At 42.2% G+C, this 14,272-nt stretch overlaps 1 pseudogene; it reads left to right on the top strand.

Moving 5' to 3' along the window:
• The window catches only part of LOC147981117 (uncharacterized), a 164,423-nt pseudogene extending 150,716 nt beyond the window's left edge, over window positions 1–13,707 (top strand).
• The last annotated feature ends 565 nt before the right edge of the window (window positions 13,708–14,272 follow it).

The raw sequence follows: 14,272 nt of genomic DNA, 5'->3' as shown, positions 1-14,272 counted from the left end.
CCCGGCGTCGAGGGTACATGTGACGTGTTCGTGTGTCAACACACTTTTGGCGACTCCGCTGGGGAACCGAAGATCAATCATCATCATCCACCATGTCTAATCTTCCCAAGCCATCTGAGGTAGACGCCGATAACATCATTAAGCCCAGTCTTGATGAGATATCGGCCGATCATCGCCAAGTCTATGAGGAGTACAAGAAGGCGCGCAAGGAGAAGGACCTGCAGGAGTTCCTTGCAAAATTCAAGAAAGATCGCCAAGGCAACATCACTCCGATTGAAGAAATCAAGTTCCCTCCTCTTCAAACTGAACAGGTTAAACCCTCTGTAAGTATTGCCTTTTCTCCTGAGTAGTGGGGTGAGATTGAAAGTCGTATTGCTGATGGTAACAATCTAGTCTATCAAACTTTTATAGAAAATACTAATGCTCAGAAGAATATATCTCAATCGTCTAGTGGTAATAATGGTGTAGCTGCTAGTGTGCAAAACCCTAATCTGGCTTTACCTATTGCATCGGCGCCTCCCGTGCTGATGACTTATTATCCTACCCAAACAAATCAGATTTTGGCTACACCCATTAATACTATTATGAGCATGACAGGTTCGATGGCAATGCCGAACCAAACTCTACCTACAACTACAACCACTCGACCACTACCAAATTATGGGTCGACATACATGCCACAATTCCTACCTACAGCTAGTAACCATACTCTTCCTATGTCACTGCCACAAGATTCATCGTCCACTACGGATGATGGTCTAGCTAATCTTAGAGAGGAGATGGCTAAGATGCTTAGAGAGAATTTTGGAGTTGAGTTAACTCGGAATCAGATTTACCAAAAGCCGTACCCCGAGTACTTTGATGCCATCCAGTGCCCTCCGGGATATAAGATTCCAGATTTTGTTAAGTTCAATGGAGAGGGCACAAAAACCACATGGGAGCATGTTAGTCAATACTTAGCACAACTAGGTGAAGCAGGCTCACTAAATGAGTTGAAAGTGCGTTTGTTTCCTTTATCTTTAACTGGTACTGCATTTTCATGGTTTTTTTCTTTACCACATGGTTCCATTCGGGTTTGGTCGCAGCTAGAGCAGAAATTTCATGATCACTTTTATAGCGGCAACAATGAACTCAAGTTATCACATCTAACATCGGTTAAACAGAAGCATGATGAATCAGTCTCCGATTACGTCAAGAGATTCAGAGAAACAAAAAACTGGTGTTTTAGTTTGGTGATAACCGAGAGAGACTTGGCAGACCTAGTGCTGAGTGGTTTGAGAACTCCCATTAGAGAAAAGATAGAAGGTTATGAGTTCTTAAATATCAACCAAGTCTTACAAAGGGCTTTGGCTCAGGAAAGCCGAAGAAAAGATCTTAAAGAAGTGCATCGATACAAAGCCGATCGTCCAAAGATGAATATGGTGGAATATGATAGTGATCACTCGGATGATGAGGGTGATGTTTTTGCTACTGAATTTGTTTGGCCATCTAAGGCCAAACCCTTTACTTGCAATGATCTGAAACCGATTCATAAGAATCGTGATGAAGAGATGAAGTTTACTTTTAACATTGCTAAGTGTGATAGAATATTTGATGCTTTGCTGGAGGCTAAGATTATTAGAATATCTCATACTTTACCGCTGTTTGAAGAGCTAAAACGGCGTGCTTATTGCAAGTATCATAATTCTTTTTCTCATGCTACTAACGATTGCAATGTTTTTCGACGACAGATACAATCTGCCATTAATGACGGACGATTGAACTTTTCTGAGATGCAAGTTGATAAACAACCTTTTCCCAATGAATACCATGGATTTGGAGGGGAAGAAGCTACTCATTCGGCCTGAGGTAGCCGAATCTGCTAATAAAGCTAATATCATTATTGGTGAGCCCAGGAAAGACAAGGAAGGCAGCACGGTCTTGGGGAGACATCTTGTGCTTGATAAGCAGCCCGATGGCAAGGAAGTAATCAAAATCCCCATCAAGAATCCTACACTCGGGGGGCAACCGCAAGTGCAAGAAAATACTCGCGTTAAATTTGTCAAACCCAAGAGTCCAGAAGTTGGAAAGTGGAAGAGGAATGAAGCTAAAGTGCAACGCAAGCGGATCAAGCCAACTTTTGATATGTTGCTATCCAAATATGCTAATCAGTCGGCTGGTCCCAGCTCTAACTGGCCATCATACTTGAAGCGACCAAGGTCACCATCAGATGATATGTTCAGTTAGTATATGAAACCAAGTGGACCAAAGGCGTTGTTTCCAGAAGAGCGAAGGCAAACTATTTGGGATCGACTTGAATACTCATATAATGGCCTACTGAACATCGGTAACTATCGGTCGGCTGGTCAAAGCATGCGAGCGGATGGAAATTATCCGAGTGTAAGAATGCACCCAAGTGGAAGCTATCCAAGTAAAAAATGTGGCCGAGTAGATTCCATCCGACTGAATTCCATCCGAGTGATATCCATCCGAGTGGATTCGATCAGAGTAAAAACATGCGCCCGAGTGGAAATTTCATGCATCTGGAAAGTCAAAAAGAATGGCGTGTTAAATCACCAAGTGTTGCAGCAGTTGAGTCAGGAAAAGGCAAGGAGAAAATGGATGTCGACTCACTTATCTTGGGCACCGAAACATTCGCCATACAGCAGCCGATTGTGCATAGCAATCCGACTGAGCCGATACCTGCTATCGCGCCAAAGCAATCGGCTAATGACCATGAGGCAAGCACTAGCCAGGTAAAAACGAGAGATCCTAAATACACTCAGCCAAAGTGGTGTCCTCTAGGGCTAACAAAGACACAAAAGAGGAAACTACAGAGGTTAAGGAGTCAAGAGATGGCAGAACAGGAGGCCGAGAAACAAAGGGATAAGTTGTTCAATGACACTCGACCCATGGTTCCACCAGAACAAGTGTGGAGGCCTAAACAAATACAAGATACAACAGCTTCTACATCTATCACAGCAATACCTACATCACCAAAGGAGGACAATGCAACATATATGACATCGTCTGCGACACTTCTTACTTCTCCTTCACTCGGACAAATTTCAGAATCGATGGATGCACTCGAGGAGGAGGCTGATATGTTGGACTATGAGTCTACGCCGGTTCATGAAGGTATGGATATGAATATGGTGTACTACTTACCTGCTGAGTTTCGTGCTGTAGATGAAGAACAGGAGGTGGCTCAGCTGGATTTTGGCCCTGAAAATGCAATATTCGAGAAGCCAAAAGACCCAGTAACGCATCTTAAACCATTATATCTCAGAGCTCATATCAATGGGTCACCGCTCACTCGGATGCTTATTGATGGTGGTGCTGTGGTAAATCTTATGCCCTATTCGGTCTTCAAGAAATTGGGTTTGCCTGATGAAGAATTGATCAAGACCAATACGGTGCTCAATGGATTTGAAGGCAAAGAGAAAACTGAAGCCAAAGGTGTGATGCATGTGGAGCTTACAGTCAGAAGCAAAACTTTGGCTACTGCATTCTTTGTCGCTGAGGTTCAAGGTAACTACAACGTCATACTAGGTCGCGATTGGGTTCATGCAAACCAGTGCGTGCCATCCACTATGCACCAGTTTTTGATTCAGTGGGTTGATGATGAAGTGGAAGTTATTCACATGGATAACTTGGCCTGTGTTGCTTTGGCCAATGCATTGGTGGATTGGCAACATCCCAATGCTACTTGCTTGACGGGACGTGACTTATCAGAATTTGATTTTCTCAGTGCGACAAAGAATGGTTTTGTGCCCGTCTCTTTAAAGCCGAGTGAATGCAATCGGCTCCAAGGTATGATATGTTTAAATGGATCCTAATTCCAAGTGGTTACAAAAACGTCTTGTAAAGTATCGGTCCAATGACAACGATATGTATGAGTCTATAGAGGAGTTGGATGACATGGATAAACTTGGACAAGGTTTTACATCAGCCGATCCGTTAGAAGAGGTAGATATTGGAGATGGTTCAGTCACTCGACCGACATTTATAAACAAAAATTTGAAAGTCGATTGTAAGGCTAAGTTAATCAAGCAATTGAAAGAATATGTTTGTTGCTTTCCATGGGAATATCATGAGATGTCAGGGTTAAGCCGAGAGCTAGTGGAACATCGGTTGCCTATAAAGGCCGGTTTTAGACCTTATAAACAGTCGGCCAGAAAATTTAATCCGAAAACATATGATCGGATCAAGGAAGAGATCGGTCGACTGCTTGAAGCTAATTTCATTCGACCTTGCAGGTATGCCGAGTGGATTTCTAACATTGTCCCAGTAGAGAAGAAAGGATCTGGCAAGTTGAGGGTGTGCATTGATTTCAGAGATTTGAATAGGGCTACACCCAAAGATGGGTATCCTATGCCAATAGCCGATATGCTTATTAATGATGCTTCTGGACATAATGTTATTAGCTTTCTAGATGGTAATGCCGGATACAATCAAATTTTTATGGCCGAAGAGGGCATGTACAAAACGGCTTTCCGATGTCCTGGTTTCCTTGGTTTATTCGAGTGGACAGTGATGACATTCGGATTAAAAAATGCTGGAGCCACGTATCAAAGGGCTATGAATTTAATTTTTCATGATTTACTTGGTGTCATACTTCAAGTTTATATTGATGATATTGTTGTCAAATCGGATGCTTTTGAATCTCACTTGGCCAATTTGCGTTTAGCTTTCGAAATAATGAAGAAGTATGGACTGAAGATGAATCCTTTAAAGTGTGCATTCTGTGTATCAGCTGGCAAGTTTTTGGGTTTTATTATTCATGAAGATGACATAGAGATTGATCCCAAAAAGATAGAGGCCATACATAAAGTGGAGGCTCCAACATGCAATAGAGATATGCAAAAGTTTCTTGGCAAGGTCAATTATTTGAGAAGGTTTATAGCTAATCTATCAGGGAAAGTTGATGCATTTACTCCTATCTTTCGGTTAAAGAATGATGCTGATTTCACTTGGGGGGCAAAACAGCAAGAAGCATTTGATATGATCAAGAATTATTTGTGCACTCCTCCGGTGATGAAAGCACCCAAGCATAGGGAACCCTTCAGACTTTACATTGCAGCAGAGGAAGGAGTTATTGGTGTTGTTCTAACTCTAGAGACCGAAGGAAAAGAGCATGCCATCACTTATTTGAGCCGCCGCCTATTGGACGCAGAGACAAGGTATACATTTATTGAAAAGTTATGTCTATGTTTATATTATGCTTGCACAAAATTAAGACATTATTTAGTACCGAGTGCTTGCATAGTAGCTTGTCAGACCGATGTCATTAAATACATGTTGCATAGACCAATTCTTAGTGGTATAATTGGCAAGTGGGTTTATGCTTTGATTGAATATGATTTGGCCTATGAACCTCTAAAATTCATGAAAGGCCAAATCGTTGCTAATTTTATTATTGAACATCGGATTGATGACAAGCATGGTGTTGATATAAACCTTGTCTCAATAGTTCCATGGAGATTATATTTTCATGGTTCAGTTTGTACCAATGGCCAAGGTGTTGGTGTTGTTTACATATCTCCTCATGGTGTTGTTTTTGAAGCCTCATGCCGCTTAGAGTATTTTTGTACAAACAATCAAGCCGAATATGAAGCATTATTATTCGGCCTAGAGATGTTACTTGCTATAGGTGTTACACATATTGAGGCTTATGGTGATTCATTACTAGTGGTGCAGCAAATATCCAAAGTCTTTCAGTGTTTGGACGAATCACTTAATGTTTATCTTGATAGATGTCTAGATATAATTTCTACTTTGGATTGCTTTAGCATTGCTCATATATCTAGACATGTCAATTGGAAAGCAAATGAATTGGCACAACAAGCATCCGGATATCATGTTGATCACGGCATGTTTCATATCTCTCAAAGACCGATGTCTTGTCTTGCCAATATGGGGCCGAACCTGAACCCACTGATTCGGCCATTAAAAAAATGTCTAGTGCATGTGACAATCCCGACTGGAGGAAGCCCATTGTTGATTACTTGTGCAATCCGAGTGAAAGGGTGGACATGGCTGTTCGGCATATGGCTTTCAAGTATACAATGAGAGATGATGGTCTTTATCACCGAACAGACGATGATGTTCTTCTAAAGTGTTTGGATGAGGACCAGGCAAGAGTTGCTATGGGAGAGGTACATGAAGGCATTTGTGGCACTCACCGATCGGCTCCCAAGATGAAATGGTTATTGCGACGTGCTGGGTTTTATTGGCCGACTATGATTAATGATTGCTTCAGATATTATAAAGGGTGCGAAGCTTGTCAAAAATTTGGTGATATTAAATTGGCTCCTGCTGCTATGTTGCATCCTATTATCAAGCCATGGCCTTTCATAGGATGGGGTTTATACTTTATTGGGCAAATTCATCCATCTTCCTCAAAGGGGCATCGGTTCGTATTGGTGGCAACTGATTATTTCACTAAATGGTCTGAAGCAGTACCTCTCAAGAACATGACACATACAGAGGTAATTCAATTCATAACCGAGCACATTATTCATAGATTCGGTATTCCTCAAACGTTAACAACAGATCAAGGTTCATCTTTCATGTCACACCAAGTCAGAGAGTTTGCGGATCTTATAACATAAAGTTGCTCAATTCCTCTCCATATTATGCCCAAGCTAATGGACAAGATGAGTCTAGCAATAAAATTTTAATCAAACTCATCAAGAAAAAGATTGAAGATAATCCAAGGAGATGGCATGAGTTGTTGTTTGAAGCTTTGTGGGCACATAGAATTTCAAGGCATGGTGCTACGAAGGTGACCCCATATGAGCTAGTATATGGTCAAGAGGCCGTTTTACCAGTGGAAGTAAATTTGAATGCTTTGAGAATAGCCAAACAAAATGATTTATCGGCAATAGACATTTATAACTTGATGATGGACAATATTGATGAGGTTGCCGATAAACGTTTGGTTGCTTTGAAGTCCATAGAGAGAGATAAGTTGAGGGTTGCAAGAGCTTACAATAAGAAAGTTAAGTTGAAGAATTTTCAAGTTGGTGATCTCGTCTGGAAAGTGATTCTGCCGATTGGTTCAAGAGATAGAAAATTCGGGAAGTGGTCTCCAAGTTGGGAAGGTCCTTTTTGAATTACAAGAGTTGTTCCCGGAAATTCATATTTGGTGGAATCAATACAAGGGGCATTGTTACCTCGAGCTCTCAATGGCAAATATTTGAAGAAGTACCACCCGAGTGTGTGGCAGGAAGCCTAAGTAGGCAATGGACGATATATGATTATCGCCCTTAGCACAAACATGGCCGATACATAATTGTCGCCCTGAGAAAAATAAATGGCCTATGGAGTGTTGATATCGTCCTTAGAACAAACACTATGCATATTATTTTTCGGCGTGCAAGCTTTGCCGAAAAACAGGGGGGCATGTGTTGACACCTGATTTTGGCAAGATACAGATTGCAATGAAGATGGTCTCGAGTGAACGGGTTTTCAGCATGAAAAGATTCACATCGCTGAGTCGAACCACTTTGATGTTTCGGTTATATTCATTCGACTTTATCTTACGGACCGAAACTATACTCCGAGTGGCATAATTCAATGTTCCGAGTGGTTTTTGGCCAATGACGTCTTCAAGATGACGTCGGATGAAGGAGCACTCTTAAGGAATTGTCTTCGTCTCGTCGAGGCAATCGATTTTGATATATAAATCATCTCAATCCGAGTTCATATGCAAAAGTTAGAGGCAATACACTGCAGACCGAACCTCAACGGAAATATGGCGCGAGGTGCCAGACACCTGTCTCATAGGTTGCGCGAGTAATTCGGCCATCAAGACGGCCTTGAATCGAAAAACCTTCAACACGAAAAAGTTTTTTCTCGTCGAGCCGATAGTTTTTCATATAAAATATGTCTCAATCCGAGGTCGTATGCAATCTGGAGAGGCAAATCAAGATCAGGCTGTGTTTTCAGTCGGGAAATTCGAGTGAAAAGTTTACCATCCGAGTGAAAACCTACCGATCGAGTAAAAGGTCGAGTGAAAAACTTATCGATCGAGTAAAAGATTGGCTTCCGAGTGAAAATATAGTAATCCGAGTGAAATTATCATCCGAGTGAAGTTATTCCAAGTGAAAAGATTACCATCGGAATGAAAACTTGACGTTCGAGTAAGATATTGCCTTCCGAGCGAAGTATAGTCATCCGAGTGAAAGATTGTCTTCCGAGTGAAATTATAGTCATCCGAGTGAAAGATTGTCTTCCGAGTGAAAGACTCTAACATCCGAGTGAAAAGGTCCAGTCGGACGAAAAACTCTAATATCCGAGTGGACGAGCTCGGATCCGAGTGAAACTGAAGATGTGCCCGAAAGGTAATCCAGATGACCTCGGATGGAAAAGTGATCAACACGGAAGTTGTGTGCATCGTCAAAATGGTGAGCTTTGGTTTTGGAGTCATTATCATATGAGATAGTATACGGCCTGTAAGTTCACTACGAGACTCGGACAATCCAGTTCGTTACATGACCGAGTCCAACTGGATATTAAAGATGGCTTCGTTTAATATTCAAGATGGTCTTATTTGGAAAAGTTTTCAACATAAGGATTGTTCGTCTCGTCGAGGCACACAAGTTTCATATTTGGGCCGTCTTGATCGGAGGTCATATGCAAGCTCGGTGGCCCACGCAAGGAGGAAGACAGAAATTGGGCCATATTCAGACTGAATCCGAGTTGGAATAGAACTAGGACTCTAGGACGTGAATTGATGTAATTTTTTGTAAGGAAAGCCTAGATGAATCCTTTGCTTGTATGGGAAGTCCAGCCGCCTCTTATATATATTGGGGGTGATTGCCGATTGAACAACACACAATCGAACAAATCAATATACTACTTTTTCATCTACGTTTTATCTCTCCACTATTTTTCTATCTCATTCTTCGCTGTTCTTCGTGTTTGAGAGCTGCGAATCCCGAGGCTCTAGGGGCGAGCGAATCGACCTAGGGAAGCCCATAGCCGCCACACTCCCTGACGGGGACCCTCCCGGGTGTGTGGGGTTTTCGGGTCTGCAAAAGCGCCTGTCGACTGTCTTGCGTATCGCGCTGTCGGTCGGGTCTCCTTCGACGTGAGCTGCGGTGCATCACCCCCGGCATCGAGGGTACACGTGACGTGTCCGTGTGTCAACAACTAGCACATATATTCCAGCAAGTTCCACTTTTCTGATTTTACTCTGATGCTTAAGGTTTTCCCATTATATCTACACTATGATCTGTGTAGCTGCTTTGTGTCACACTAGCAGCAGTCCACTCTTGAAGCTAAACACTGCAATGACTTACAAAATTGGCACCAAGGCATTGAGTGCCATTCTGGATGCAATGAAACTCATACGCTCCCCACCTCTTGGTTCTTGTTCAGAATATGATCCCAATGACTATTCTAACCTCGAGGAGTCAAAGGCAGATGGCCTGTCCTGTTCACCCATCAAGGTGCGTGTTCTAATTTGGCAATGTTTTATTGATTGCGGGTATCTTGCATATGTTGTCTTGCATTTCTTCTACTTTGTTGCACCGCCATCTGCTTAGTTTACTCATCATATATGTCGAGATGCCATGCCCATCCATTATCAATACATATTCCATCTGTCATCATACCATGTTTTTTCACTCAAATGTTGTTCTTGTGCATCAGACTTCAAAAAAGAAGAGGGTGATTACCGAACCTGAAGGAGCACCAGCAAAGTCCTTGAAAAACATGGTGGTGCCGGAGAAATCAGATAGCACCCTACTTATATTGGTTGTACAACTAGTGACACAAAACGTAGGACCGACTCCAGCAGACTGTACCCATACTTCACTGGCCACACCACTAGCCCCACCACACAAGACCTGCACTCCAGCAAAAGGTATACCGATTTCATTTGCCATAGCACCGGCTGTACCACAGAAAAATCCCACTCCAGCAAAAAGTACAACAAGTCCACCGGTCGAAGATCTATCCCAACTAAAGAGACGGCCAATTCCTGCAGATTGGAACCACATTCCATTTATTCCCAGTTTAAAAGACAATGCTTTCAATGTTGTTAGGGACTACGTGCATATATTCCCATCATGGGAAGATTATTGTGAAGACAAACACCATTTTCACATCTTCCTGTCCAACTTATGTGTAAGTGCTATTATTAATGGTTATTATTTTCCTATTTTCTGCTGATTGAACACATCAATGATTTACATTACATTGTTGTAACTAGGCGAGGGTCAATCTGGATAGTCATGATGAGCAAAGCTTGCTTGTGCTTTTCATGTAAGCATTGCAACAGTATCGGTGTTACCTGAGCAAATCACACTTTGATGGCAATTCTATAAACGAATTTCCGGTGAAGTCTCCTGTGCTAAATTTAGAAGACATTGAATGGAAAAACCTTGTTATGCACTGGTCTCGTTCCCAGGATGAGGTACTGTCTATGAAATCACATGACAATTTGAACTTCTACTGTTCCGCATGTGCCTTACGGATCTTTTTTGCAGGAAATCTGCTCGAAGAAGAATTCCGGTTTGACAAGAACGACAGGATATCACAAATCTGCTGCCAGCTGCTTTGCTCTTGTTAGTACCTGTTGTCATGTATCACTGTACTTGCATACATACCTGGTTCATTATGTGACAGCAGGATGCATGATAGCTTGCTTATCAATTGTTTGCTCCAAATTATCAGATCTGTATGAATGGTTACATTAGTGTAGAATATATCCAATGCCAATGTTTTTTTAGCTCTGCATTGTTCTTGTAAGTACATGATGTCCTTTATCAGTGTACTTACAATGACAGGTAGTTGTTCATGTACCATCACTCTGCAGCTTATTTTCCTTTGCCCTCCATTTTCTACACATCAGATCTATATTTACTCTTACCATAAGGTAGGTACTGAAGAAGTTTAGCTGTGCATTGCTCTTGGCTGTACCTTTTTCCTGTATCGCTGCACTTACATTTATAGTTACTTGGTTATGTAGCATCACTCTTCATCTTATCTTAAATATTCTCCATTTTTTCGTATATTATCACATCTATATTTACTCTTAACAAAATGTAGAATAAAGGCAATGCTTTTGAAGAAGATTCTGTGGTAAACTTCTTGAATTGCCCCCCCCCATCAGCATGGACAAGGCCTTTATAGAGCATGTCTTCACCAATAATGTAAGTTTGTCCATCTCAAGCCTTCAAACTTTGTTGTATATAGTTGGTTAGTCATGACTGCAACAGCTGTTTATTTTTGGTGTTTGCATCAAATTGCTTGTTTAAAGTTTATTATGTAGTTCATAAACAAAAGTCTGTCCTTTCTCAATTTAAGTTTTCAGTTGTACAACCAAGTTCCTTCTTCATACCATGTAAATTAAACTATACAAAGCAAGTGATCTTCTTTTGCACTGCATGTATGCTTCTGTTCTTCATCCGTAAATCCAGTGGTGTGGTGAATCTACCCACTACAACACAATGTCATATTCTGCAATGTCTTAACTATGAACAATGTCATATCATTCTACTATTATTTAAACCTCTCTTTATTTGCCAATCTAAAATGGTATAAATTGACAACACACTAACCATTGATACTTATGAGTTCTTGATCTGTAATCCAGTGGTGTCGTGAAGCTGCCAACTCCTTCACAATGTCATTTCCTGCCATGTCTTGACCTGAACAATACCATATTGTGTTAATGCAATTTTAAACTGTGTCACTTTATTCGTCAGTAAGAAATGTGATGAATTGTCAGCACTGATACTTTTATGTGCAAAACATGTCATCTGTCTGCTTGTTTATCTTTTAGAGTGAGGAAGATCTAAGTGTTGAACAAGCACAGTCTCATCATCTTGCTCAGCTGCTTCTGCTGCAGCTCCCCAGCAGGGCTAACCTTTCTTGAACTCTATTGAAGTGCTATCGGTTTTGTATATTATTTTGTCGGCGTGTTTATTTGCACTGGTGGCGATCTTTGATGCCCAGTGTATGTAATCCATTGTCTGCTTGTGCTTTATAATCATAGTGGCGAACTTTGATGCCCAGTGGATGTAATATGTCGTAATTTCTTTATTGTATAGTCTAGGTTTTTTCTTATTCATGATGCTGCAGTTATTTTACTGTATATATATATACTGTCTTCACAGTAAAATCGGCCAAACCGTAAAATTACGATACATAATCGGGCCGTCATGCAATCACGATGTAGGTTGGGCCTGAAACGTGCCGAACAGCTCACGGGCCGGCAGCAGCCCAAAATGAACTCTGACCCATGATTGTGCGAATCAAATCACGGGCTTTTAACAGGCCAAAATTGTCTCGGTCCTTGTTTGGCCCAATCAAATATCGGCTGCGAGCAGGCTGGATGCAAAGCGGGCCGTAGTTAGGCCCAACTATATGACGGGCTTTTAACAAGCCGAAATTAATATAGGGCCGAAATGTTAAATGGGCCCTTAACAGGCCAAAACTAATATCAGGCCGAATTACTAAGTGATCCTTTAGCAAGTGGGCCCAAAAGCATAGTGTCCAGTTGACGGGCTGAATCTGATATGGGCCATAATTGAGCCCAAAGCCTCTTAAAGGGCCGAACCTGATCTGGGCCGTAATTTTGCCCAGAACATGGTATGATTTTAATGGGCCATATCTCATATGGGCCACTATTAGGCCCGGAGCGTGGCAGGACATTAATGGACTGGATCAAATATGGGCCGGCATTTGGCCCAAAACATGGCAGCCAGTTAATGGGCCGGCCTACTAGGGTCCTCAAAATCTTGTGGGCCTACAGCTGGGCCGGCCCATTAATGTCGGCAAAATCTCATGGGCCTTTAGCTGGGCCAGCCCATTATGATCCGCAAGAATCTTGTGGGCCTTTACCTGGGCTGACCCATTATGGCATACAAAAATCTTGTGGGCCTTTACCTGGGCCAACCCATTATGGCCCGCAAAATCTTGTGGGCCTTTAGCTGGGCCAGCCCATTATGGTCCACAAAATCTCGTGGGCCTTTAGCTGGGCCGGCCCATTATGGTCCGCAAAATCTTGTGGGCCTTTAGTTGGGCCGGCCCATTTAAACTTGATGGTCCGGTCCATGTGTCAACAAATCATAGGCGCGTCTCGCCCATTGGATGAGTGACACCTGTGCCAACACGGACCTGACACGTGTCTCCTCCAGCCAATGATGATTTTACACGTGGAAAATCCCCATTGGTCGGGGCTGTTAACGGGTTATCGGATCCAAAACCCGACCCGATAGCTTAACGGCGTTCCGTTACGGTGGATGCCACGTGTCGGTCACCCTTGACGAAAGCACTTCTGTGACGCGCGATTTATCGTCATGGAAGTGGACACTTCCGTGATGATAATTTTGGTAATGTCATGGAACATTTCTACGACAGCATAGGTATGACTATCTTGATTTTGTCATAAAATCGTCATGGATGTACATGCATGACAGAAAACGCGACCTACTGTGACAAACACGTATCATCACGGAAGTGTATTTTTTGTACTGTCAAGTAACAAACAGTATCACTTTCCTCATTGTGTGAGTTACTACATGTTCATAATTCATTCCTCACTACTAATATTGGTTGCTTAGGGTGTGGAAGCTGTCAGAGATGACGGAGAAGATGAGGAAGACGATGATAGACACGGTCATCTGGGTGTTATTGTCCATGGCCGAGTCGCTGCTTCGTTCCAGCGAAGGGGAAGCCCTCCTCGCCACTGCCGTAGAGAGGTCGTTCTGATCTCTCTCAACGTCAAGTACAATAGTGCCCTGGAAACACCGATGGGTTCTTGTTGTGACGAGTAAATCCTTTAGTTACATCACATCGTTTCTGGTGCACCCTCCAACATTGTTTCTGGTGTAGTGTCCAATAGGTAAGAACTTGAGCACCTCAAGACATATGAAACCATTTCTCTGTACGAAAATCATATCAGCATTTTGAACATCGACTTCGCCAGAACGACAGCCTACTCGCCGTGGTCCCCTCGAGGAAGGCCGTTGAACAGTCTCTAAAAGCTCATCTATTTAATTCTTGACTATATGAGCCTGTTCCAAACAATTCTCGACTATATGTAGAAAATATTGCCTCGTCAGCTAGAAATTTTTAAAACAATAACAGAACCTTTTGATATCTTAGCCCCATGATTCTACTTTCTAAATCCCAGAATTGACGAGTCCTTAGTTAATTTGGACTCACAGGTCACAGCAATGTGCAATTAGACTTTCTGAAATACATCAGTTGTGGCAGACAAGGTATTGAACATTTGCACTCACCTTATGAGCGTGGCTGATAATTCTTTAGTAGC

This window comes from Triticum urartu, chromosome 3A, assembly GCF_056163025.1.
Source record: "Triticum urartu cultivar PI428250 chromosome 3A, HENAU_Tu73, whole genome shotgun sequence".
Classification (NCBI taxonomy): domain Eukaryota; kingdom Viridiplantae; phylum Streptophyta; class Magnoliopsida; order Poales; family Poaceae; genus Triticum; species Triticum urartu.
This window is presented reverse-complemented; position numbering and strand designations above follow the sequence as displayed.